Source organism: Oncorhynchus masou, unplaced genomic scaffold (assembly GCF_036934945.1).
Source record: "Oncorhynchus masou masou isolate Uvic2021 unplaced genomic scaffold, UVic_Omas_1.1 unplaced_scaffold_988, whole genome shotgun sequence".
Classification (NCBI taxonomy): domain Eukaryota; kingdom Metazoa; phylum Chordata; class Actinopteri; order Salmoniformes; family Salmonidae; genus Oncorhynchus; species Oncorhynchus masou.
The window spans coordinates 72300-98527 of NW_027016399.1; the positions used below are offsets into that span (position 1 = coordinate 72300).

Below are 26228 nucleotides of genomic sequence, written 5' to 3' on the forward strand. Positions count from 1 at the left end.
CCCAGTCTTTTTGTAGCCGAGTACATCTATTAATTATATCAATGTCCTCACATACCCAGTCTTTTTGTAGCTGACTTCATCTATTAATTATATCAATGTCCTCACATACCCAGTCTTTTTGTAGCTGACTTCATCTATTAATTCCCCAAATTCCAGAAGAATCGGTAGAAAGATCTCGTGCTTCTTTCAGCGACTCCATGGCTTTATTAAAATCCTCCATCTGACAGGGAGAAACGGGGTCGTTATTGTTCCCAAACCTTTCCCTTCTTTAAATAATACACACCTTCTATTAACTATTTTCCAAGGCAGCGCTACCCACTTCCCCGGATAATAATTCATTGGTCACAACACTTAATACCTTTTATTAGAACCTAAACTATAAATGTATTACTGGAGAATATGGATGACTTAATGTCTTATTCCAGTATTGCACCTTAAATATCACTATTATTAATTTTTAAGAGAGGCCACAGAGGGAGTCTCCTTCTCATCTTCCACCTTTGTTTCTCTCTTTATTTCCACCACTCTGGACACCAGGGCGTTTTACCAACTGGTGCATTGTGGGGGTTTTACCCACTGGTGCATGGTGGGGGTTTTGCCTACTGGTGCATGGTGGGGGTTTTATCCACTGGTGTATGGTGGAGGTTTTACCCACTGGTGTATGGTGGAGGTTTTACCTACTGGTGTATGGTGGGGGTTTTACCTACTGGTGTATGGTGGAGGTTTTACCCACTGGTGTATGGTGGAGGTTTTACCTACTGGTGTATGGTGGGGGTTTTATCCACTGGTGTATGGTGGAGGTTTTACCCACTGGTGTATGGTGGAGGTTTTACCTACTGGTGTATGGTGGGGGTTTTACCTACTGGTGTATGGTGGAGGTTTTATCCACTGGTGTATGGTGGAGGTTTTGCCTACTGGTGTATGGTGGAGGTTTTGCCTACTGGTGTATGGTGGAGGTTTTACCCACTGGTGTATGGTGGAGGTTTTACCCACTGGTTTTACCTACTGGTGTATGGTGGAGGTTTTACCCACTGGTGTATGGTGGAGGTTTTACCTACTGGTGTATGGTGGAGGTTTTACCCACTGGTGTATGGTGGGGGTTTTACCTACTGGTGTATGGTGGAGGTTTTACCTACTGGTGTATGGTGGAGGTTTTACCTACTGGTGTATGGTGGAGGTTTTACCCACTGGTGCATGGTGGAGGTTTTACCTACTGGTGTATGGTGAAGGTTTTACCCACTGGTGTATGGTGGAGGTTTTACATACTGGTGTATGGTGGGGGTTTTACCTACTGGTGTATGGTGGAGGTTTTATCCACTGGTGTATGGTGGAGGTTTTACCCACTGGTGTATGGTGGAGGTTTTACCTACTGGTGTATGGTGGGGGTTTTACCTACTGGTGTATGGTGGAGGTTTTATCCACTGGTGTATGGTGGAGGTTTTACATACTGGTGTATGGTGGGGGTTTTGCCTACTGGTGTATGGTGGAGGTTTTACCTACTGGTGCAGGGTGGAGGTTTTACCTACTGGTGTATGGTGGAGGCTTTACCCACTGGTGTATGGTGGGGGTTTTGCCTACTGGTGTATGGTGGAGGCTTTACCCACTGGTGCATGGTGGAGGTTTTACCTACTGGTTTTACCTACTGGTGTATGGTGGAGGTTTTACCCACTGGTGTATGGTGGGGGTTTTGCCTACTGGTGTATGGTGGAGGTTTTACCTACTGGTGCAGGGTGGAGGTTTTACCTACTGGTGTATGGTGGAGGTTTTACCTACTGTTGTATGGTGGAGGTTTTACCTACTGGTGCAGGGTGGAGGTTTTACCCACTGGTGCATGGTGGAGGTTTTACCCACTGGTGCATGGTGGAGGTTTTACCTACGGGTGCATGGTGGAGGTTTTACCTACTGGTGCATGGTGGAGGTTTTACCTACTGGTTTTACCTACTGGTGTATGGTGGAGGTTTTACCTACTGGTGTATGGTGGAGGTTTTACCTACTGGTGTATGGTGGAGGTTTTACCTACTGGTGCATGGTGGAGGTTTTACCTACTGGTGTATGGTGGAGGTTTTATCCACTGATTTTACCTACTGGTGTATGGTGGAGGTTTTACCTACTGGTTTTACCTACTGGTGTATGGTGGAGGTTTTACCTACTGGTGTATGGTGGAGGTTTTACCTACTGGTGTATGGTGGAGGTTTTACCTACTGGTGCAGGGTGGAGGTTTTACCTACTGGTTTTACCTACTGGTGTATGGTGGAGGTTTTACCTACTGGTGTATGGTGGAGGTTTTACCTACTGGTGTATGGTGGAGGTTTTACATACTGGTGCATGGTGGGGGTTTTACCTACTGGTGCATGGTGGAGGTTTTACCCACTGGTGTATGGTGGAGGTTTTACCTACTGGTGTATGGTGGAGGTTTTACCCACTGGTGTATGGTGGAGGTTTTACCTACTGGTGTATGGTGGAGGTTTTACCCACTGGTGTATGGTGGAGGTTTTACCTACTGGTGTATGGTGGAGGTTTTACCTACTGGTGTATGGTGGAGGTTTTACCTACTGGTGTATGGTGGAGGTTTTACCTACTGGTGTATGGTGGAGGTTTTACCTACTGGTGCATGGTGGAGGTTTTACCCACTGGTGTATGGTGGAGGTTTTACCCACTGGTGTATGGTGGAGGTTTTACCCACTGGTGTATGGTGGAGGTTTTACCTACTGGTGTATGGTGGAGGTTTTACCTACTGGTGTATGGTGGAGGTTTTACCCACTGGTGTATGGTGGAGGTTTTACCTACTGGTGTATGGTGGAGGTTTTACCCACTGGTGTATGGTGGAGGTTTTACCTACTGGTGCATGGTGGAGGTTTTACCTACTGGTTTTACCCACTGGTGTATGGTGGAGGTTTTACCTACTGGTGTATGGTGGGGGTTTTACCCACTGGTGTATGGTGGAGGTTTTACCCACTGGTGTATGGTGGAGGTTTTACCTACTGGTTTTACCCACTGGTGTATGGTGGAGGTTCTGCCAACCATTCCACCTTCTTCCTGTCTGACTTTTCATTCTTTCTTCAACATTCCTCCAGTTTTCTTTGTACTTTTCAACAATCCTTCTGCTTTGAACATGTTTAACACCTCGTCTTTTATTGATCCTTTTCTTTCCTGGGTCACTTGTTTTATGTGTTTTTATTAGAGTTTCCATTTCCTCACATACTGAGACATCAAATGTTCCCTCCTCTGACCATTTAGTGCCCATTTTCCTGCTGCGTTTTCCCCATTTCTAAACATTTCTATTAGTGTCAACATTTCTTACATAGGGGACGCCTGGCGCCCAGAATTTATACTGCTGTTTTACTCATATTTGCAGCCTGTATTTATCGTCATGATATTTATTACCATTTAATTTAATAATGTTCATGTATTTTTAATTTATCCTGACTGTTCTTCTATTATTATATTACTTTAATGGTTATTCATGTACCATTCACACTTGCCTCCTTTAGTGTGGGACTGGGTGCGTCCTCCCTACCAGGTCACAGTCAAGTGACGGTCCGGGAGAAGTAGTGTGGGACTGGGTGCGTCCTCCCTACCAGGTCACAGTCAAGTGACGGTCCGGGAGAAGTAGTGTGGGACTGGGTGCGTCCTCCCTACCAGGTCACAGTCAAGTGACGGTCCGGGAGAAGTAGTGTGGGACTGGGTGCGTCCTCCCTACCAGGTCACAGTCAAGTGACGGTCCGGGAGAAGTAGTGTGGGACTGGGTGCGTCCTCCCTACCAGGTCACAGTCAAGTGACGGTCCGGGAGAAGTAGTGTGGGACTGTGTGCGTCCTCCCTACCAGGTCACAGTCAAGTGACGGTCCGGGAGAAGTAGTGTGGGACTGTGTGCGTCCTCCCTACCAGGTCACAGTCAAGTGACGGTCCGGGAGAAGTGTGCAACCCATTCAGCACCAACAGCAGATAACTTTTACACTCACTTTTACACACCTCTTACGCTTTCCTAAACCACCTGCAAATTCATCCTTTTTCTGATACACTTCCTGGTCACAGAGAAAAGCGGTATTATACAGGGTTTTACCTGTCTGAGCAGTCCTTTACTGATTCACTTCCTCAACACAGCCAAGCGGTAACAACAGGATCTTTGCCTATCTGAGTAGTCCCTAATTGATTCACTTCATCTTCACAATAGGCGGTCAACATAGGTCTTTTTGCCTGTCTGATCAGTCCCCTATCGATACATTTCCTAGACACTATAGGGCAGCAACCACAGGTCTTTTATTTAATTCTATTCCACCATGCAGATGGACAGTTGTCACTTCAAACTGGACGGAACAGAACAGTCAACAGGACAGATGAATGAGATGGAATAAATGCCCCAGATGAGCGAATGAGCGAGCTGGATGAATTGAATGACTCACCTTACTCAGTCTGACAAGTTTGGCCCAACTGAATCAACACAATCCTAACTCAAACAGACTGAACAGACTGGTCAGATGAAGCACCTGAACAAGACAGGTGAATAACCCCACTGAACTGAACCATCCAGAACAGATGAAACACACACTCCCAATCTGCAGCGGCCACACTAATATTTATTTTAGACTGTTACAACCCTTAAAGCTTTTTCATTTTTTATGTTTATTCTTTCATGCATTTATTGAATTCAGAAGCTCCCGATAGCTTTAGTTCAATAAATGTTGAGGAACCTACTTGGTGTTTCTATTGCTTAGGCAGGCTCTCGAAACGAATCACAAAAAAATGAACTATAAGTAAGAACTGGGGCGGCAGGTAGTCTAGTGGTTAGAGCATTGGACAAATCATTTGAAAGGTTATAACATCAAATCCCCGAGCTCAAAAGGCAAAAATCTGTCGTTCTGCCCCTGAACAAGGCAGTTAACCCACTGTTCCCCAGTAGGCCGTCATTATAAATAAGAATTTGTTCTTAACTGACTTGCCTAGTTAAATAAAAACAGCTTACCTCTCATCTAGGTGGCCACCTGTTTGCTCAATTCATCCAGAAAGACCCGTCTGCAGTCATAGAGTTGTCCACCATTTGCTGGTCCCTTGTAGCCACTCCTGGCAAGCTCGCCATTTTTGTTGTGGAAATATTTGCTCAATTATATTTCTCAGATACCAGAACTTGTGAATTCAAATAGACTTTGTTACAAAGTAACAAGCTGGGCCATGGACCAACTGCCGGACTCAGTCTCAGTCCTTTTATACAGTTTCATGCTGATAGAGGTGTCATCGTCCCTCCACTTTATGCTAATAACCAGATCCCTCGGCTTTACTCCACCATTGTTTCCAAATCTAAGTTCTTTCCTCTAGGCGGGGTTCCCCTCCCCCTCTAGTTCCTTGGATCAATTATATTGGTGGCGCACCTATACATTATTTCCAGGAAATAATAAGTACAGATTACTATAGGAAATTATAAGATTGCTACATGCCATTATCAGACTATAATATTACTATGGGCCATTATAGGATGAAGTACAGATCCCTATAGTTCATTATAGAATTATACCATTAAGTACAGATAACTATAGTTCACTATATAATTATACCAATAAGTACAGATAACTATAGTTCATTATAGATTTATACCAATAAGTACAGATAACTATAGTTCACTATATAATTATACCAATAAGTAAACTCAATCCCAGAATTCCACAGTGTCTTTGCTTATTCCCTTTATTGATATTCAGCCTTTTAACAAGAAACACATTCTGTTAACAGAAAACACCCTCACTATCAATTGCTGCAAAGAAACCACTGCTAATGGACACCAATAATAAGAAGAGACTTGCTTGAGCCAAGAAACACGAGCAATGGACATTAGACCGGTGGAAATCTGTCCTTTTGTCTGATGAGTTCAAATTTAAGATATCTGGTTCCAACCGTGTCTTTGTGAGAAGCAGATTAGATGAACAGATGATCTCTGCATGTGTGGTTCCCACCGTGAAGCATGGAGGAGGTGGTGTGATGTCTTTGTGAGAAGCAGAGGAGGTGAACAGATGATCTCTGCATGTGTGGCTCCCACCGTGAAGCATGGAGGAGGAGGTGTGATGGTGCTTTGCTGGTGAATGTCAGTGATTTATTTAGACTTCAAGGCAAACTTAATCAGCATGGCTACCATAGCAATCTGCAGTGATTCGCCATCCCATCTGGTTTGTGCTTAGTGTTAGTATCATTTGTTTTCCAGCAGGTCAATGACACCTCCAGGCTGTGTAAGGGCTATTTGACCAAGAAGGAGAGTGATGAAGGGCTGCATCAGATGACCTGGCCTCCACTTGATTTGTTTAACACGTTGTTGGTTACTACATGATTCCATGTGTTATTTTGGAGTTTTGATGTCTTCCCTATGTTTCTACAATGTAGAAAATAGTAAAAATAAAGAAAAACCCTTGAATGAGTAGGTGTGTCCAAACTTTTGACTGGTACTGTATGTTAAGGGGATGATTCACCCCAATAGAAAGGTCCATACCTCTAATACCATCTTATTAGATGGATCCATTTCCCCCCATTAGTTTGGGATTCAGACCTGCAGTCATCTTGATTTCAGACACTATGGAGAAGTGTTCCACAGGCAGTAAATCTGATGTAGAATAAATGGAACCTGGATCCATTTCATTCTATTAACATGGTTTATGTTTTATAGCAGTAATGGGCTTACACTGATATTAAAATGACAACTCCATAGGTGGTACCAGGTCAGGGAGTTCATCTCTGCTCCCAGCATCCCTGGGACAGTACTGATCAACATAGCTGACCTGATGCAGAGGTGGACCAGTGATGTCTGTGTGGCTCAGTCGGTAGAGCATGGCGCTTGCAACGCCAAGCGTCGTGGGTTCGATTCCCGCTGGGGCCACCCATATGTAAAAGTAGTGGCCCCAGCCGACTTGTAAGTCGCTTTGGACAAAAGCGTCTGCTAAATGGGATATATTATTATTGATGTTTTCCTCTCAGTGGTGAGACTTGCCCTTCCATTTGACACACCTTTACCTGATGAGATCATACAAGACGTTACAGGCTTATTGCATGTGGAAACAGACCTGCGTTAAAATAATGTTGAATATTTAATAAGCAGTGTTTGATTGAGTTTGTTGTAATGGAACCAATAGAAAAGTCCTAAAAGTACAAACAAACCCCGCCGACCTGGAGGACAAAGGAAATGCTCAAAGTGTTGGAAAGATTTCAAATAGTATTTGAATCCAGGGTTGTATTCGTTAGAGAACACTGTAGCAAAACATTTAGCAACAGAATTATTTTAGTTCAGTTAGTCCCTCCGTGTTTCTGTTCATTTTCTTCAGTTTGGTGCCTCGTGGATATGATTCAGGTCTCCGTGGAAACATCAATGTAAATTCACCTTTGATTTTTACTCCTCACTTCCCCTTTCAGGTTCATAGGGTGTTACTGCCCCCTGCTGGAGACTGGAGCACACTGCAGTCCCATTCAGGTCCATAGGGTTTTACTGCCCCCTGCTGGAGACTGGAGCACACTGCAGTCCCTTTCAGGTCCATAGGGTTTTACTGCCCCCTGCTGGAGACTGGAGCACACTGCAGTCCCTTTCAGGTCCATAGGGTTTTACTTCCCCCTGCTGGAGACTGGAGCACACTGCAGTCCCTTTCAGGTCCAAAGGGTTTTACTGCCCCCTGCTGGAGACTGGAGCACACTGCAGTCCCTTTCAGGTCCATAGGGTTTTACTGCCCCCTGCTGGAGACTGGAGCACACTGCAGTCCCTTTCAGGTCCATAGGGTTTTACTGCCAGATGATGAGGCCCTCATCAATACAGGTACTGTATGTAGAACCATAGTAAAGAACAGTATGGACTATCAATACAGGTACTGTATGTAGAACCATAGGAAAGACCAGTATGGACTATCAATACAGGTACTGTATGTAGAACCATAGTAAAGACCAGTATGGACTATCAATACAGATACTGTATGTAGAACCATAGTAAAGACCAGTATGGACTATCAATACAGGTACTGTATGTAGAACCATAGTAAAGACCAGTATGGACTATCAATACAGATACTGTATGTAGAACCATAGGAAAGACCAGTATGGACTATCAATACAGGTACTGTATGTAGAACCATAGTAAAGACCAGTATGGACTATCAATACAGGTACTGTATGTAGAACCATAGTAAAGACCAGTATGGACTATCAATACAAAGTGACCATTTAGAATGAGGCCCAGTTCAATGAGAGGAAGTCTTAACAGAACTGGGGGATGACAGACAGGAAGTAGGGGGTGGAGATCTAATATATTTTTGTGCCAAACACTAAAGCATGATATTGTAATAAATCTACACCCTATTCCCTACGTAGAACACTACTTTAGACCTGGTCAGAAGCACCGTAGTGCACTACGTAGGGAATAGGGAACCATTTGGAACAGAGACAGTAATTCCCCTGAACATCTTCCTCTTCCTCATCTGGTTTCTTGAACAGCCCTTCACTCCTCCCCTCTTCCTCCCCTCCTCCCTCTTCATTCTATTCTATCAGCCACACCACTAGCTCACCTCCACACAATACATTTACAAGTTAAAGACACACCTTGGAATAAATAACAAAGGAAAACTATTACTAGATGAAGTTGAGTGTTTTTTATTATTTCCCATCACCATAAATCATATTTAATCACTGAACAGTAGCAGACCTAACTTCATCTGTTCCTGACTCTGGATAGTGGATTAAAAAGACCATCAATCTCCAATGATATTAAAGTACTATTCTGAACATTACTGATATACTGAGTGGCAAGTCAAGATATCTGCTGGTTTTATTGTTTGGTCAACAGCACCACCTGCTGGACAGGTTTAATGTTGCTGGACTGAGCAGTATGGGAGGATGAAAGATGACACATTTAGGGCCGGTTTCCTGGACATCTACATTGAACATACTGTTTAGTCCAGGACTAGGATTCATCTGTGTCTGGGAAACCAGACCATATAGTTTAGTAGAAAGGAAGTGATACCAGCTTGTAGTGGGCTGACTAGTCCTGAATTGTCCTTTAGTTCCTGGACCATTTTCCATGCAGCTCCAGGTGACAGAGAACACATCAATTAGGACCGAGCCAACAAGCTGATCAATGATACTGAGGAGAATTACATAGAGACAGAGAACCAACTGAGAAAACATATCAATGGTTCTGAATGACAACCAATATACATCAACACCAGACATCATGATTCATGGAAATGTACAAGATTAAAACATTGCATTGAATTTTAATTAATAACAAATCAGTTTACAGTTTAACCAGCTCAGCAGAACCAGTGAGATAAAACCCAGGATAGAGGGGCTGAGTGAATGTGGTCTGGACTCTGTGGAGGAGGGTCATTGTGTCAGAGACACTGTAGAAGGACAGAGTACCTGCCTTGTGATCCAGGTACACTCCTACTCTGGAGGACTGAGGGCCTGATACTTTAGTCACAACATGATTGTGTCTGAAACAATAACCATCACTAGAGCACTTTAAACTCCAGGACTTGTTATTGTCTCCAAATCCACCATCTCTCCCTGTTCTGCTGATGTCTTTATATGAGACTGCTGTATCAACACCACCAGTCCTCTCCACCTCCCAGTAACAGCGTCCAGACAGACCCTCTCTACACAGAACCTGCCACCAGTTGGTGAATCTGTCTGGATGGTCAGGATATGGTTGGACTTGGACTGTACAGGTCACCTTTCTGTTCCCTTTAGACAGAGAGAGGTGTGTGCCTGCTGTGTTTGGGTCCAGTGTGAGCTGACAGGAATCTGGGAGAAGAGCAGAGACCAACGAGGGGAGTCAGAACAATAAGTTAAGTCAGATACTGTATCTCCCCTGTCTTTGATTAGAGCACAGCAGAGATCAAATCAGAGAAATATGAGGAGTCAGATAGAGACCCAGTCTTTGATTAGATCTACTATTGCTATATATTTCTAGAGGGATTGTTAGGAGTGTCAGTAAAAAGAGACTGTTAGTTACGTCACAATAAAGAGACTCACATTGTAACAACTGTTCTCTGGTCTTGGGCTCTGGAGGCAGTACAACATCCACTACATTCACTACAGACACACAAACACATTGACAGAGAGAGGGAATGTTATCATCAGACCATATTCCACATGTATATGACTAGTAGGGAACTTTCAATGGTCTAAAGTTGATGTTCTTATTGTTTTCAACACACCTGTAGTGGAGATCTTGGTCCATTCTCCTTTAAGGAAGTCTTCTAGTTTCTCTCTCAGTTCAGACACAGTCTGACTCACATCTCCAAAGTACTGAAGAGGACGGACAACGATGCTGGGTAAGTCTGAAGATACACTGATACTGGAGAGAGACTGATACCTCTGGAGAGAGAGAGAGAGAGAGACTGATACCTCTGGAGAGAGAGAGAGAGAGAGAGAGAGACTGATACCTCTGGAGAGAGAGAGAGAGACTGATAACTCTGGAGAGAGAGAGAGAGAGAGAGACTGATACCTCTGGAGAGAGAGAGAGAGAGAGAGAGAGAGACTGATACCTCTGAGAGAGAGAGAGAGAGAGAGAGAGACTGATAACTCTGGAGAGAGAGAGAGAGACTGATAACTCTGGAGAGAGAGAGAGAGAGAGAGAGAGACTGATAACTCTGGAGAGAGAGAGAGAGAGACTGATAACTCTGGAGAGAGAGAGAGAGAGAGAGAGAGAGAGAGAGAGAGACTGATACCTCTGGAGAGAGAGAGAGAGAGAGACTGATAACTCTGGAGAGAGAGAGACGACAGAGAGAGAGACTGATAACTCTGGAGAGAGAGAGAGAAAGAGAGAGACTGATACCTCTGGAGAGAGAGAGAGAGACAGAGAGACGGACAGAAAGAGAGGGATGGATGGAGAGAGAGAGGGGCGGGGGTACAGAGAGAGAGAGGGGCGGGGATACAGAGAGAGGGACGGACAGACAGAGAGAGAGGGACGGACAGACAGACAGAGAGGGACGGACAGACAGACAGAGAGGGACGGACAGACAGACAGACAGAGGGACGGACAGACAGACAGAGAGAGAGGGGGACGGACAGAGACAGAGAGAGAGGGACGGAGAGACAGACAGACAGAGAGAGGGAGGGACAGACAGACAGGGACGAACAGAGAGAAAGAGAGGGACAGAGACAGAGAGGGACGGACAGACAGACGGACGGACAGACAGAGAGAGAGGGATGGACAGACAGAGAGAGAGGGACGGACAGAGAGACAGAGAGGGACGGACAGACAGACAGACAGGGACGGACAGACAGACAGAGAGAGAGGGACGGACAGACAGACAGGGACGAACAGACAGACAGACAGGGACGGACAGAGAGAGAGGGACGGACAGAGACAGAGAGAGGGACGGACAGACAGACAGAGAGAGAGGGACGGACAGACAGACAGAGAGAGAGGGAGGGACAGACAGACAGGGACGGACAGACAGAGAGGGACGGACAGACAGACAGAGAGAGAGGGACGGACAGACAGACAGGGACGAACAGAGAGAGAGAGAGGGACGGACAGACAGAGAGGGACGGACAGACAGACGGACGGACAGACAGAGAGAGAGGGATGGACAGACAGACAGACAGAGAGAGAGGGACGGACAGAGAGACAGAGAGGGACGGACAGACAGACAGACAGAGAGAGAGGGACGGACAGACAGACAGACAGACAGACAGACAGACAGAACAACATAATGATTGAGATGAATAGTTTCCCATGAAGTTAATTTCATATCACATGTAACAAGACAGTTTAGTTACCTGGAGGAAATGGATGTGATCCTCTGTGTGTGAGAGCTGCTCCAGCTCAGTGCTTCTCTTCCTCAGCTCAGCGATCTCCTGCTTCAGTTGCTCCAGGAGTCCTTCAGCTTGACTCACTTGAGCCTTCTCTTGGGCTCTGATCAGCTCCTTCACCTCAGAGCTCCTTCTCTCAATGGAGCGGATCAGCTCAGTAAAGATCTGATCACTGTCCTCCACTGCTGACTGTGCAGAGCGCTGGAGAGAGAGAGAGAGACAGAGAGAGAGAGAGAGAGAGAGAGAGAGAGAGAGAGAGAGAGAGAGAGAGAGGGACAGAGACAGACAGACAGACAGAGAGGGAGACAGAGAGCGAGAGCGAGAGAGAGACAGACAATAGGTTTAGTAGTAGTCTCTCTACACCTCATTGAGTCAGACCTCTGCCACCCTGCTCTCCAGGCCTTGTACTCCATCCTGGACAGACAGGTACAGAACACCTCTTGGTCCTGCTCTACTCTCCTCCCTCCTGGACAGACAGGTACAGAACACCTCTTGGTCCTGCTCTACTCTCCTCCCTCCTGGACAGACAGGTACAGAACACCTCTTGGTCCTGCTCTACTATCCTCCCTCCTGGACAGACAGGTACAGAACACCTCTTGGTCCTGCTCTACTCTCCTCCCTCCTGGACAGACAGGTACAGAACACCTCTTGGTCCTGCTCTACTCTCCTCCCTCCTGGACAGACAGGTACAGAACACCTCTTGGTCCTGCTCTACTCTCCTCCCTCCTGGACAGACAGGTACAGAACACCTCTTGGTCCTGCTCTACTCTCCTCCCTCCTGGACAGACAGGTACAGAACACCTCTTGGTCCTGCTCTACTCTCCTCCCTCCTGGACAGACAGGTACAGAACACCTCTTGGTATATCATATATATCTCATATCATCATTCAGAACTTTAAGCATATCTTTGGGAGGAGGTCCAGCCTGTTTGACAAAGATAAACAAAGATTTTTTTCCAAATTTGTGCTGACAAAATAATCAAATGTAATGTTTTTTTACCAAAAACTCTACATGGAAAGCAGAAAGCTGTGATCAATTAAATACAACGTTAACTAGATATTATCTATGTCATTTATAGCCTGGCACAGATAGTAAAACTACATTAAATACAACGTTAACTAGATATTATCTGTGTCATTTATAGCCTGGCACAGATAGTAAAACTACATTAAATACAACGTTAACTAGATATTATCTGTGTCATTTATAGCCTGGCACAGATAGTAAAACTACTGTAGCGACCCGCACAGACAGCTGTGTGTTATGTGTTCGGCTAGTAGCTGGTTGTGTTGTACTTACCAGTTCCCAGTGTTCGCGGGGTCCGACATGCCAATCAACCTGCTATCTGCCAATCACAGGAATGCCTGGGATGTTCTGATGCCGGGCATCCTGGTGGTTGGCGGAGTGGCGTGGAGGGGGCGGGGCATTGGAAGTTAAGCTTCAGCCTTTGTTCTCTCTCTGACGTCTGGGCTTCACAAGAGAAGGTCCCGATTGGCTTGTGGGGTATCTTTCATTTATTTGGCGTGAGCTCAGGCCAAACAGTAGCCTGTGTAAAGTTGCTAATAAACCGTCAATTCGTAACTCGATCCTCTGTCTGGACAATTGTTCCTTTATGATCGAGTCAGGTCATTACACTACATTAAATACAACGTTAACTAGATATCATCGCCACATAACTTATGTCGAATTTAAAAGACACCGTTACCGTTAGTAACGTCTGTTACACTGTAACTTACAGGCAGCCTCACATAAAAACCTATTGGTTAACAAAGCTTTGATTATGACCAAAGTCTATAGTAGTGAAAACTCTCTCTCTCTATTCTAACTTACCACACATTCACATCACTGCCTCGACATGAATGTGTCCTGTCAGAGCCGTTTCCTGTCCGTTAACTGTTAACAGTCTCGAGCCACAGCTTAACCAATGAGCTACAAGGAGGACTGACAGTCACGAGCGGTGCAGCAGCCTCTGCAGCAGCAGCCTCCCCCGGGTCCTAGTGCCCGCCCGGTAAGACGGTTAAGATGCGATGGAACGGTTGACGGAGAGAAAATAAATCACAGAGAAAATATATTGACTGATATATTGAATTGTTTAGGGAAGCTTTAGCTTTGGCTTTAATACATTCTGAAAATACTTGAAAATAAAAATAATAGTTGCCCTCCTCAGGAACAACAAAACCCTCACAGACCAACTTCTTCTTCTATGATATAATGGAGGTCCTCAAACCAACGTTAAAGGTGCATGGCGCCACCTACTGTGGTGGAGTGTGTTCAATCACGGTTTACACCTCTAAATACTTCTACGGAACTCAGTACTTCTGAGAAAATAAAAGAGTCCTACTAACTTCTAATATACCCTCCCCATCCCCCAAATCCCTTCCAAACTCTCCCAACCCTGTCCAACCCCAATGACACTTCAATCTTTCCCTCTCTTCAACATCCTTATAACAATATCACAACACATACAATAAATAATAAATAAATAAATACACTTCAAATAAACTTCTCTGGTTCTGAACTCTTCTCCTCACCTTCTACCTCCCTCATTCATTTCCATTTCACCTCCAGGACTCAGTCTGGGGCACGACTCACTCTGTTTGCACTTGAATTATTACATTTGAAATGTCTCTATTCTTTTGAAAATAAATGTTGTTTAATGTTTACGGTTCATTCATGATTGTTTATTATCTACTTCACTTGCTTTGGCATAGTAAAGATATGTTTTAACTCAGAACTTCTGAGAAAATAAAAGAGTCCTACTAACTTCTAATAGACCCTCCCCATCCCCCAAATCCCTTCCAAATCTAATGTTTATTGTTCATTTCTGATTGTTTATTTCACTTTTGTTTATTGTCTATTTCACTTGTTTTGGCAATGTAAACATATATTTCCATGCCAATAAAGACCTTTAAATTGAATTGAGAGAGAGACAACTCCATTTTAATGTATAGGGGACATGAGTCAGTCATGGTTACTCATGGTTATGTGATGAGGCAGCCCAGTTGGTTACATGAACCAGTCTATTCTCTGAAAGGGGTCCAGACAGCCTGTTCCCAACAGTGGGGTCAGTGGGATTGGATAGGGGCCCCTCTCTCTCTCTCTGACTGGAGGAGAGAAGTGAAATGGTGTGTCTCCTCTGGTCAACAATACTCACCTTGAAAGACTCCACAGCCTGTTGGAGCTCCTTCAGCTCCTTCTCTCTCTCCTGGAATCTCTGCTGGACCTTCTGCTGACTCATCCCCAGCTGCCTCTGTGGAGAATCACTCTTCAATGAGCTATCAAGCTTTATTAGTCCAGTAGATCAATAGTATAGTAATGTGACATAGGACCCATAGAGAGGAAGGTCTACAATCCTGAGGAAGTCACTTTACAATATTATATTATGTTGCTATGTGAATGATTATAGTTTTTATGGCAGGATTTCATGTATCAAGGTGTTGAGGCTGAACTTTGGACTCAAAAAACGCTATTCAGAATGATAATAGTGTTTGACTTTAGAAAATGGTGATACATTTGGAGAATCTGGGTTAACATATCTATATACTCAAGGTTTGTGTTCATATTTGTTCTGCTGTGGATCCATTTCATTTGAATGATCTCATATTCAAACAGATTTAGTTCCTACTGTATCTTTAATTCTTAGTTTATCAGACAGCCACCAACAAGTTGTTCTGGTCTTACCTGTTTCTCAGTCCTCTCTGCTGCAGCTGACACTGTATCATGGCCTTTATGTTCATCCATTGTACACAGATAACAGATACACTGCTGATCGGTACGACAGTAAACCTCCAGCAGTTTGTCATGATGAGAGCAGATCTTCTCCTGTAGTTGTGCGGTGGCTTTGACCAGCTTGTGCTTCTTGAAAGCAGGAGATTCATAGTGAGATTGGAGGTGAGTCTCACAGTAAGAGGCCAGACACGCCAGACAGGACATGAGGGCTTTCTGCTTTCTGGTCCCAGTGCAGAAATCACACGCCACATCTCCAGGTCCAGCATAGCACAGAGCAGGAGGGGAGCAGCCTGGAGTCCTGTCTTCCTCAGTTTCTCCACCAGCTCAGCCAACATGTTATTTTTCCTCAGATTAGGCCTTGGAGTGAAGGTCTCTCTGCACTGAGGACAGCTATAGACCCCTTTCAGAACATCCTGATCCCAGCAGCCCTCAATACAGCTCCTACAGTAACTGTGTCCACAGGCAGTAGTGACCGGCTCCTTCAGTAGATCCAGACAGACAGAACAACAGAACTGGTCCTGGTCCAGCAGAACTCCCTGTTGAGCCATTTAGACGGTTGTTCACTCTCACACAGACAGACGACAGAGAGACTCAGATCAGTTTCGTTTCCTCAGAAGAGAGTTTGTGAAGGGGAGGGACTTCCTGGTTCTGCCAGAGGGCTGGGGTTAGAGGGAGGGAAGGAAGGAGTGAGAGAGGGAGGGGTTAGAGGACGGGAGGGAGAGAGAGAGGCAAAGTTGAGAAGGAGACAATATTTTAGTTCCTAGGTTAGGACCCTTAATATGGAATAAATTAAATAGAGTGGTTAGAATATATAAAGGGTAACAGTTTCTATGAAGTACATATCTATAATGCTTTTAATGAATGTTGTAAAGTCTTAAACTGATGTGCTGTGATACTAACTATAAGCGTCCATAATAACTCATACGTGGTTGTAAAAGTGTACAATGTGTTGTAGATAATTAGCTACAATGGGGGGAGGGGGGACTTGAAATGGATACAATGTACTGTAGGTGCAATGAATACTGTATGTACAGACTGATCATTGAGAATGATGTGACACTTTACATTACAGTGTGTTTATTGGTGTGTAATTGGTCCTGGTGGTACAGTGGTGTAACAGGTACTGTGATGCCTCATTCCTCCACTGTACCAGCAGCAGTAACCCAAACCAGTAATAAGGCTACTGTCATGGAAAAAGGTACAGGAAATATAAAGGATCTATACATCTATGATATACTGTATGTAATGATATGTCTACTAGATGGTGTTCTATACTGTATGTAATGATATGTCTACTAGATGGTGTTCTATACTGTATGTAATGATATGTCTTCTAGATGGTGTTCTATACTGTATGTAATGATATGTCTACTAGATGGTGTTCTACACTGTATGTAATGATATGTCTACTAGATGGTGTTCTATACTGTATGTAATGATATGTCTACTAGATGGTGTTCTATACTGTATGTAATGATATGTCTTCTAGATGGTGTTCTATACTGTATGTAATGATATGTCTACTAGATGGTGTTCTATACTGTATGTAATGATATGTCTACTAGATGGTGTTCTATACTGTATGTAATGATATGTCTACTAGATGGTGTTCTATACTGTATGTAATGATATGTCTACTAGATGGTGTTCTATACTGTATGTAATGATATGTCTACTAGATGGTGTTCTATACTGTATGTAATGATATGTCTACTAGATGGTGTTCTATACTGTATGTAATGATATGTCTTCTAGATGGTGTTCTATACTGTATGTAATGATATGACTACTAGATGGTGTTCTATACTGTATGTAATGATATGTCTTCTAGATGGTGTTCTATACTGTATGTAATGATATGTCTTCTAGATGGTGTTCTATACTGTATGTAATGATATGTCTACTAGATGGTGTTCTATACTGTATGTAATGATATGTCTCTGACTTCTAGATGGTGTTCTATACTGTATGTAATGATATGTCTTCTAGATGGTGTTCTATACTGTATGTAATGATATGTCTTCTAGATGGTGTTCTATACTGTATGTAATGATATGTCTACTAGATGGTGTTCTATACTGTATGTAATGATATGTCTACTAGATGGTGTTCTATACTGTATGTAATGATATGTCTTCTAGATGGTGTTCTATACTGTATGTAATGATATGTCTTCTAGATGGTGTTCTATACTGTATGTAATGATATGTCTACTAGATGGTGTTCAATACTGTATGTAATGATATGTCTACTAGATGGTGTTCTATACTGTATGTAATGATATGTCTTCTAGATGGTGTTCTATACTGTATGTAATGATATGTCTTCTAGATGGTGTTCTATACTGTATGTAATGATATGTCTACTAGATGGTGTTCTATACTGTATGTAATGATATGTCTACTAGATGGTGTTCTATACTGTATGTAATGATATGTCTTCTAGATGGTGTTCTATACTGTATGTAATGATATGTCTTCTAGATGGTGTTCTATACTGTATGTAATGATATGTCTACTAGATGGTGTTCTATACTGTATGTAATGATATGTCTACTAGATGGTGTTCTATACTGTATGTAATGATATGTCTTCTAGATGGTGTTCTATACTGTATGTAATGATATGTCTACTAGATGGTGTTATATACTGTATGTAATGATATGTCTACTAGATGGTGTTATATACTGTATGTAATGATATGTCTACTAGATGGTGTTCTATACTGTATGTAATGATATGTCTACTAGATGGTGTTCTATACTGTATGTAATGATATGTCTACTAGATGGTGTTCTATACTGTATGTAATGATATGTCTACTCGATGGTGTTCTATACTGTATGTAATGATATGTCTACTAGATGGTGTTCTATACTGTATGTAATGATATGTCTCTGTCTTCTAGATAGTGTTCAACCGTTCGCTGCCTGCACCCGACACCCGACTTGCATCACCACCCTGGATGGTTCCGACCTAGAATATGTGGACATCTATAAATGCCTAGGTGTCTGGCTAGACTGAAAACTTTCCTTCCAGACTCATATCAAACATCTCCAATCCAAAATCAAATCTAGAATCGGCTTTCTATTTCGCAACAAAGCCTCCTTCACTCACGCCGCCAAACTGACTATCCTACCAATCCTCGACTTCGGCGATGTCATCTACAAAATGGCTTCCAATACTCTACTCAGCAAACTGATACAGTTTATCATAGTGCCATCCGTTTTGTTACTAAAGCACCCTATACCACCCACAACTGCGACCTGTATGCTCTTGTTGGTTGGCCCTTGCTTCATTCTCGGCAACACCCATCCGTAGCACGCGCTCCAGCAGGTGTATCTCACTGATCATCCCTAAAGCCAACACCTCATTTGGCTGCCTTTCCTTCCAGTTCTCTGCTGCCTGTGACTGGAACTTTTATCTCACTCACCAACTTTAAACATCTGCTATCTGAGCAGCTAACCGATCGCTGCAGCTGTACATAGTACATCGGTAAATAGCCCACCCAATTTACCTACCTCATCCCCATACTGTTTTTGTTTATTTACTTTTCTGCTCTTTTGCACACAAGTATCTCTACCTGTACATGACCATCTGATCATTTATCACTCCAGTGTTAATCTGCTAAATTGTAATTATTCGCCTACCTCCTCATGCCTTTTGCACACAATGTATATAGACTCTCTTTTTTCTACTGTGTTATTGACTTGTTAATTGTTTACTCCATGTGTAACTCTGTGTTGTCTGTTCACACTGCTATGATTTATCTTGGCCAGGTTGCAGTTGTAAATGAGAACTTGTTCTCAACTAGCCTACCTGGTTAAATAAAGGTGAAATAAAAATAAAAAGACAATAACATTGAGCACATCTGGGACCTGTTGGACCGGAGGGTTTGCAGATGCCTTGGTGGAAGAGTGGGGTAACATCTCACAGCAAGAACTGGAAAATCTGGTGCAGTCCATGAGGAGTAGATGCACTGCAGTACTTAATGCAGCTGGTGGCCACACCAGATACTGACCGTTACTTTTGATTTTGACCCCCCCCCTTTGTTCAGGGACACATCATTCAATTTCTGTTACTCACATGTCTTTGGAACTTGTTCAGTTTATGTCTCAGTTGTTGAATCTTGTTCTGTTCATACAAATATTTACACATGATTTGTGTTTCTATGTTTTGGCCGGGTATGGTTCCCAATCAGGGACAGCTGTCTATCGTTGTCTCTGATTGGGCATCATACTTAGGCAGCCCTTTTCCCTCCTTCTGTGTGGGATCTTGTTCTTTGTTTGTGTTCAGGTAGTTGAAGAAAGCTATTCGGTCGTTGGTTTCTTTATTGTTTTGTTTTTTTCTGAAGTTTCACTTCGATAATAAATGATGTGGAACTCAAAGAACGCTGCGCCTCGGTCTCATCCTTCTGACGACACCCGTTACAAGTTCTAGCTGGGCAGACATTTTACGAACTGACATGTTGGAAAGGTGGCATCCTACGACAGCACCACGTTGAAAGTCACTGTGCTCTTCAGTAAGGCCGTTGTACTGCCAGGGTTTGGAGATTGCATGACTAGGTGCTCGGTGTTATACACGACAGGAATGGGTGTAGCTGAAATAGTCAAATCTACTCAATTGAAGGGGTGTCCACATACTGCTATATATATATATAGTGTATCTGTAAGGGGTGTCCACATACTGCTGTATATATAGTGTATCTGTAAGGGGTGTCCACATACTGCTGTATATATAGTGTATCTGTAAGGGGTGTCCACATACTGCTGTATATATAGTGTATCTGTAAGGGGTGTCCACATACTGCTGTATATATAGTGTATCTGTAAGGGGTGTCCACATACTGCTGTATATATAGTGTATCTGTAAGGGGTGTCCACATACTGCTGTATATATAGTGTATCTGTAAGGGGTGTCCACATACTGCTGTATATATAGTGTATCTGTAAGGGGTGTCCACATACTGCTGTATATATAGTGTATCTGTAAGGGGTGTCCACATACTGCTGTATATATAGTGTATCTGTAAGAGGTGTCCACATACTGCTGTATATATAGTGTATCTGTAAGGGGTGTCCACATACTGCTGTATATATAGTGTATCTGTAGTGTATCTGGGGTGTCCACATACTGCTATATATATAGTGTATCTGTAAGGGGTGTCCACATACTGCTGTATATATAGTGTATCTGTAAGGGGTGTCCACATACTGCTGTATATATAGTGTATCTGTAAGGTCCCTCCGTGGAATTCAAACTGTATATATAGTGTAACAGATTCAACCACAAAGACCAGGGAGGTTTTCCAACGCCTCAACGGCTCAGTCTTAGATCGCTGCTCCTGAGTGGCGCAGGGGCCTAAGGCACTGCATCTCAGTACAATAGGTGTCACTACAGTCCCTGGTTTGAATCCAGGCTGTATCACAGGGGTCTAAGGCACTGCATCTCAGTACAAGAGGTGTCACTACAGTCCCTGGTTTGAATCCAGGCTGTATCACAGGGGCCTAAGGCACTGCATCTCAGTACAATAGGTGTCACTACAGTCCCTGGTTTGAATCCAGGCTGTATCACAGGGGCCTAAGGCACTGCATCTCAGTGCAAGAGGTGTCACTACAGTCCCTGGTTTGAATCCAGGCTGTATCACAACCGGCCGTGATTGGGAGTCCCATAGGGTGGAGCACAATTGTCCCAGCATTGTCCGGGGTAGGCCGTCATTGTAAATAAGAATTTGTTCTTAACTGACTTGTCTAATTAAAAAAAGGTTAAAACACTTAGAGTTTAATGGCTGTGATTGGAGAATGCAAATTAATTACTTAAAATCATACAATGTGATTTTCTTGATTTTTGTTTTAGATTCCGTCTCTCACAGTTGAAGTGTACCTATGATAAAAATTACAGACCTCTACATGCTTTGTAAGTAGGAAAACCTGCAAAATCTGCAGTGTATCAAATAATTGTTCTCCCCACTGTAGGTGCCCCTATTGAAATCAAATCAGACATCAACAGCATCATCCTGGAAACCCTAGACCCACTCCAATTCACATACCGCCCCAACAGATCCACAGATGACGCAATCCCAATGGCACTCTACACTGCCCTTTCCCACCTGGACAACAGGATCAGTTACATGAGAATGCTAAGCTAAGCTAAGGAGCCTGGGACTAAACACCTCCCTCTGCAACTGGATCATGGACTTCCTGATGGGCAGCAATGGTGGACAAAATGATATGTAGATTAGACATGCTATGTTGAGTTAACCTTAGAGAATTGTCTCTTGTTATGTGCTCGTATTACTTCGCTGATTCAGGCTTGTCTTTGTGTGACTTAGTCACAAGGCCGTACAGCTCAGAGCCGTTTGGGTTACGACCGCAGGGTGTGACACATCCCGTTTCAGTTCTATCTGAAGGAAGTCATCTCTATAGAAACGGGCAGGAAGTAACAGAGAAGAGTGTGCAATCTGAACAGACAAGCTTTTCTATACTCAGTTTCTACACACTAACTGTCATATAGAGGAGAGGAAGTAGTTTCTAGAAAAGGATTCGGATCGGTTAACTACTCCATTGTTGTAAATCTTATAATTAATTGTTTGAAAGAATCTGAAGCCTAAGGGGTGCGTGCTCAGTCCCCTCCTGTACTCCCTGTTCACCCACAACTGCGTGGCACGACTCCAACACCATCATTAAGTTTGCTGTTTGCAGTGTTTTGTACACTGCTGCTACAAACTGTTTATTATCTTTGCAAAGTCACTTCCCCACCCCCTACCTACATGTACAAACCAATCTAACAAACCTAAACCCCTGCACATTGACTCCTACCATATCTGTTATTTTATCATGTTAAACTAACCTAACGAACCTAAACCCCTGCACATTGACTCCTACCATATTTTATCATGTTACCTTGTTTTTATTTTTTTACATTACTTAATTTAGTAAATATTTTCTTAACTCTATTTTCTTAAAACTGAATTGTTGGTTAAGGGCTTGTAAGTAGATTGTAAGTAGATATTTCATTAGTTTTGAGGAGGCATTGAATGGTTGCTACATATATTTTATATATATATATATATATTCTTTCCATGTTTTTTTAATTTGAGGCTTTTTAATTTCATATTTTGATATTTTTTATTTTATAATAAAAAAAAATGTATTAACACTTTTTGGGTTAGTACATGGTTCCATATGTGTTATTTTTGATGTCTTCACTGTTATTCTACAATGTAGAAAATAGTCCTTATAAAGTAAACTCCTGGAATGACTAGGGTGTGTACAATCTGTTGACTGGTACTGTATGAACACTAGTATTCAGACATTACTCAGTCAGCAATGTCTGGTTGATCCATTTGATATGTCATGAGCACGTACTGTAGTTAGGATACGGTCCTAGTATTGACTGGATCAGGGGTATCTATGATTGGACCAGTCAGAAATAGAGTTATTGGTATGATATACTGGAGTGTATGTGTTTGTCCCAGGAGAATCTGCGGCCCCAGTTCGAAGCCAAGTACTCCCGAGTAGAGAGAGTAAACCCCATCTCTGGCAAGCCGGAGCCCTTCCAGCCCTTCACTGACAAACTCAGCAGACTCATGGTCTCTGTGTCTGGCATCTTCTTCATGGTAATGTTAGAGTTGCGTAAATTCGAATCTGGTATCAGGATAAATATAACAATGAGTCACCGATTTTATACTATGTATTTTTTATTAGCTAAGTCATAAATGGCAAATGCAACGTTCGTATATACGGGCTCACTGTAATACCACGCAGGGCAGAACAGAGAACTGACAGGATGTACGTAAACATTGTTCTGATACACATTATGATAGACGGAGTTCAAGCCCGTCTGTTGGCCTATCACAGTAGAGACTGGGCGTGGTTTAAACTTGCCCAGCCTATCGCAGGCGCTCAGGCGGGTCCGCGCCTCTTGGCGCTTCTTCCTCCCTCCGTCGATGTATAGATCCTGACTGTTCAACCAACATCAGATAATATTTAATCATATATATGCTAATGGCTATAATGTAAAATACAGAATCCAACAAAGGTCAGGCAAGAGAGAACAATAAGGGTGAACAGAAATACAGAAACCCCACGATGGACCAAACCAAAATATACAACACTTTTACAATCAAGTGTATTTACCTTATAGATATGAAAAAGTGTTTGTACACCAAAAAATAAGAGACATCTACCACTATCAGATTAGAGACGTATCAGATTAGAGCCATAAGGAGACTAGACATCTACCACTATCAGATTAGAGCCAACAGGGAGACTAGACATCTACCACCCCACTACCACTATCAGATTAGAGCCATAAGGGAGACTAGACATCTACCACTATCAGATTAGAGCCAACAGGGAGACTAGACATCTTCCACCCCACTACAACTATCAGATTAGAGCCATAAGGGAGACTAGACATCTACCACTATCAGATTAGAGCCAACAGGGAGACTAGACATCTTCCACCCCACTACAACTATCAGATTAGAGCCATAAGGGAGACTCGGCATCTACCACCCCACTACCACTATCAGATTAGAGCCGTAATTTAGACAAGACATCTACCACTATCAGATTAGAGCCATGAGGGAGACTAGACATCTACCACCCCACTACCACTATCAGATTAGAGCCATAAGGGAGACTAGACATCTACCACCCCACTACCACTATCAGATTAGAGCCATAAGGGAGACTAGACATCTACCACCCCACTACAACTATCAGATTAGAGCCAGAAGGGAGACTCGACATCTACCACCCCACAACCACTATCAGATTAGAGCCAGAAGGGAGACTCGACATCTACCACCCTACTATCAGATTAGAGCTGTGAGTGAGAATAGACATCTACCACTATCAGATTAGAGCCGTAAGGGAGACTAGACATCTACCACCCCACTACAACTATCAGATTAGAGCCATAATGGAGACTAGACATCTACCACAATCAGATTAGAGCCATAAGGGAGACTAGGAATCTACCACCCCCCTATCAGATTAGAGCCGTAATTTTGACAAGACATCTACCACTATCAGATTAGAGCCAGAAGGGAGACACGACATCTACCACCCCACTACCACTATCAGATTAGAGCCATAAGGGAGACTAGACATCTACCACCCACTACCACTATCAGATTAGAGCCATAAGGGAGACTAGACATCTACCACCCCACTACCACTATCAGATTAGAGACATAAAGGAGACTAGACATCTACCAACCCACTACCACGATTAGATTAGAGCTATAAAGGAGATTAGACATCTACCACCCACTACCACTATCAGATTAGAGCTATAAAGGAGATTAGACATCTACCACCCCACTACCACTATCACTATACTGAGGCCTGTAATTTTCATCATACGTACACTTCAAACTTTTGTTATTGACCAAATACTTATTTTACACCATAATTTGCAAATAACTTCATTAAATGTGATTAAATGTGATTTTCTGGATTTTTTTCTCATTTTGTCTGTCATAGTTGAATTGTACATATGATGAAAATTACATCTTTTTAAGTGGGAGAACTTGCACAATTGGTGGCTGACGAAATTCTTTTTTGCCCCACTGTATCTAGTCTCCCTTATGGCTATTTTTAAAGTTTGATTGTATTTTTGAAAGTGTTAGATAATTCTCAATCTGCGTTGTGTCTTTTCTAAGAACAGTCCTTATCTGTGGTACTGTATATTAACTATATACCACACCTCCTCAGTCCTTATCTATATTACCACCCCACTGTATCAGTCTGTGGTACTGTATATTAACTATATACCACACCTCCTCAGTCCTTATCTGTGGTACTGTATATTAACTATATACCACACCTCCTCAGTCCTTATCTGTGGTACTGTATATTAACTATATACCACACCTCCTCAGTCCTTATCTGTGGTATATTAACTATATACCACACCTCCTCAGTCCTTATCTGTGGTACTGTATATTAACTATATACCACACCTCCTCAGTCCTTATCTGTGGTACTGTATATTAACTATATACCACACCTCCTCAGTCCTTATCCGTGGTACTGTATATTAACTATATACCACACCTCCTCAGTCCTTATCTGTGGTACTGTATATTAACTATATACCACACCTCCTCAGTCCTTATCTGTGGTACTGTATATTAACTATATACCACACCTCCTCAGTCCTTATCTGTGGTACTGTATATTAACTATATACCACACCTCCTCAGTCCTTATCTGTGGTACTGTATATTAACTATATACCACACCTCCTCAGTCCTTATCTGTGGTACTGTATATTAACTATATACCACACCTCCTCAGTCCTTATCTGTGGTACTGTATATTAACTATATACCACACCTCCTCAGTCCTTATCTGTGGTACTGTATATTAACTATATACCACACCTCCTCAGTCCTTATCTGTGGTACTGTATATTAACTATATACCACACCTCCTCAGGCCTTATTGATTAATTACAACACATAGGTGTATTATAAGGCATTATAAAGGTCATTAAAATAATGATACATACGTACTTCATAGAAACTGTTACCCTTCATATATTCTAACAACTCACATTTTAAGATTCATTATGTCATTTGTTCCATGTTAAGGGCTCTAACCTTGGAACAAAACTATTTGTCTCCCTCTTGCTGTTGCATGCAGTTCCTCTCTCTCTTCCTCCATTCCTCTAACCCCTCCCTCCTTTCTAACCCCACCCCTCTCGCAGAA

General features: G+C 42.8%; 1 pseudogene; it reads right to left on the reverse strand.

Moving 5' to 3' along the window:
- Positions 1–9212: 9212 nt before the first annotated feature.
- Positions 9213–16131, reverse strand: LOC135538611 (tripartite motif-containing protein 16-like; annotated as a pseudogene).
- Positions 16132–26228: the final 10097 nt, after the last annotated feature.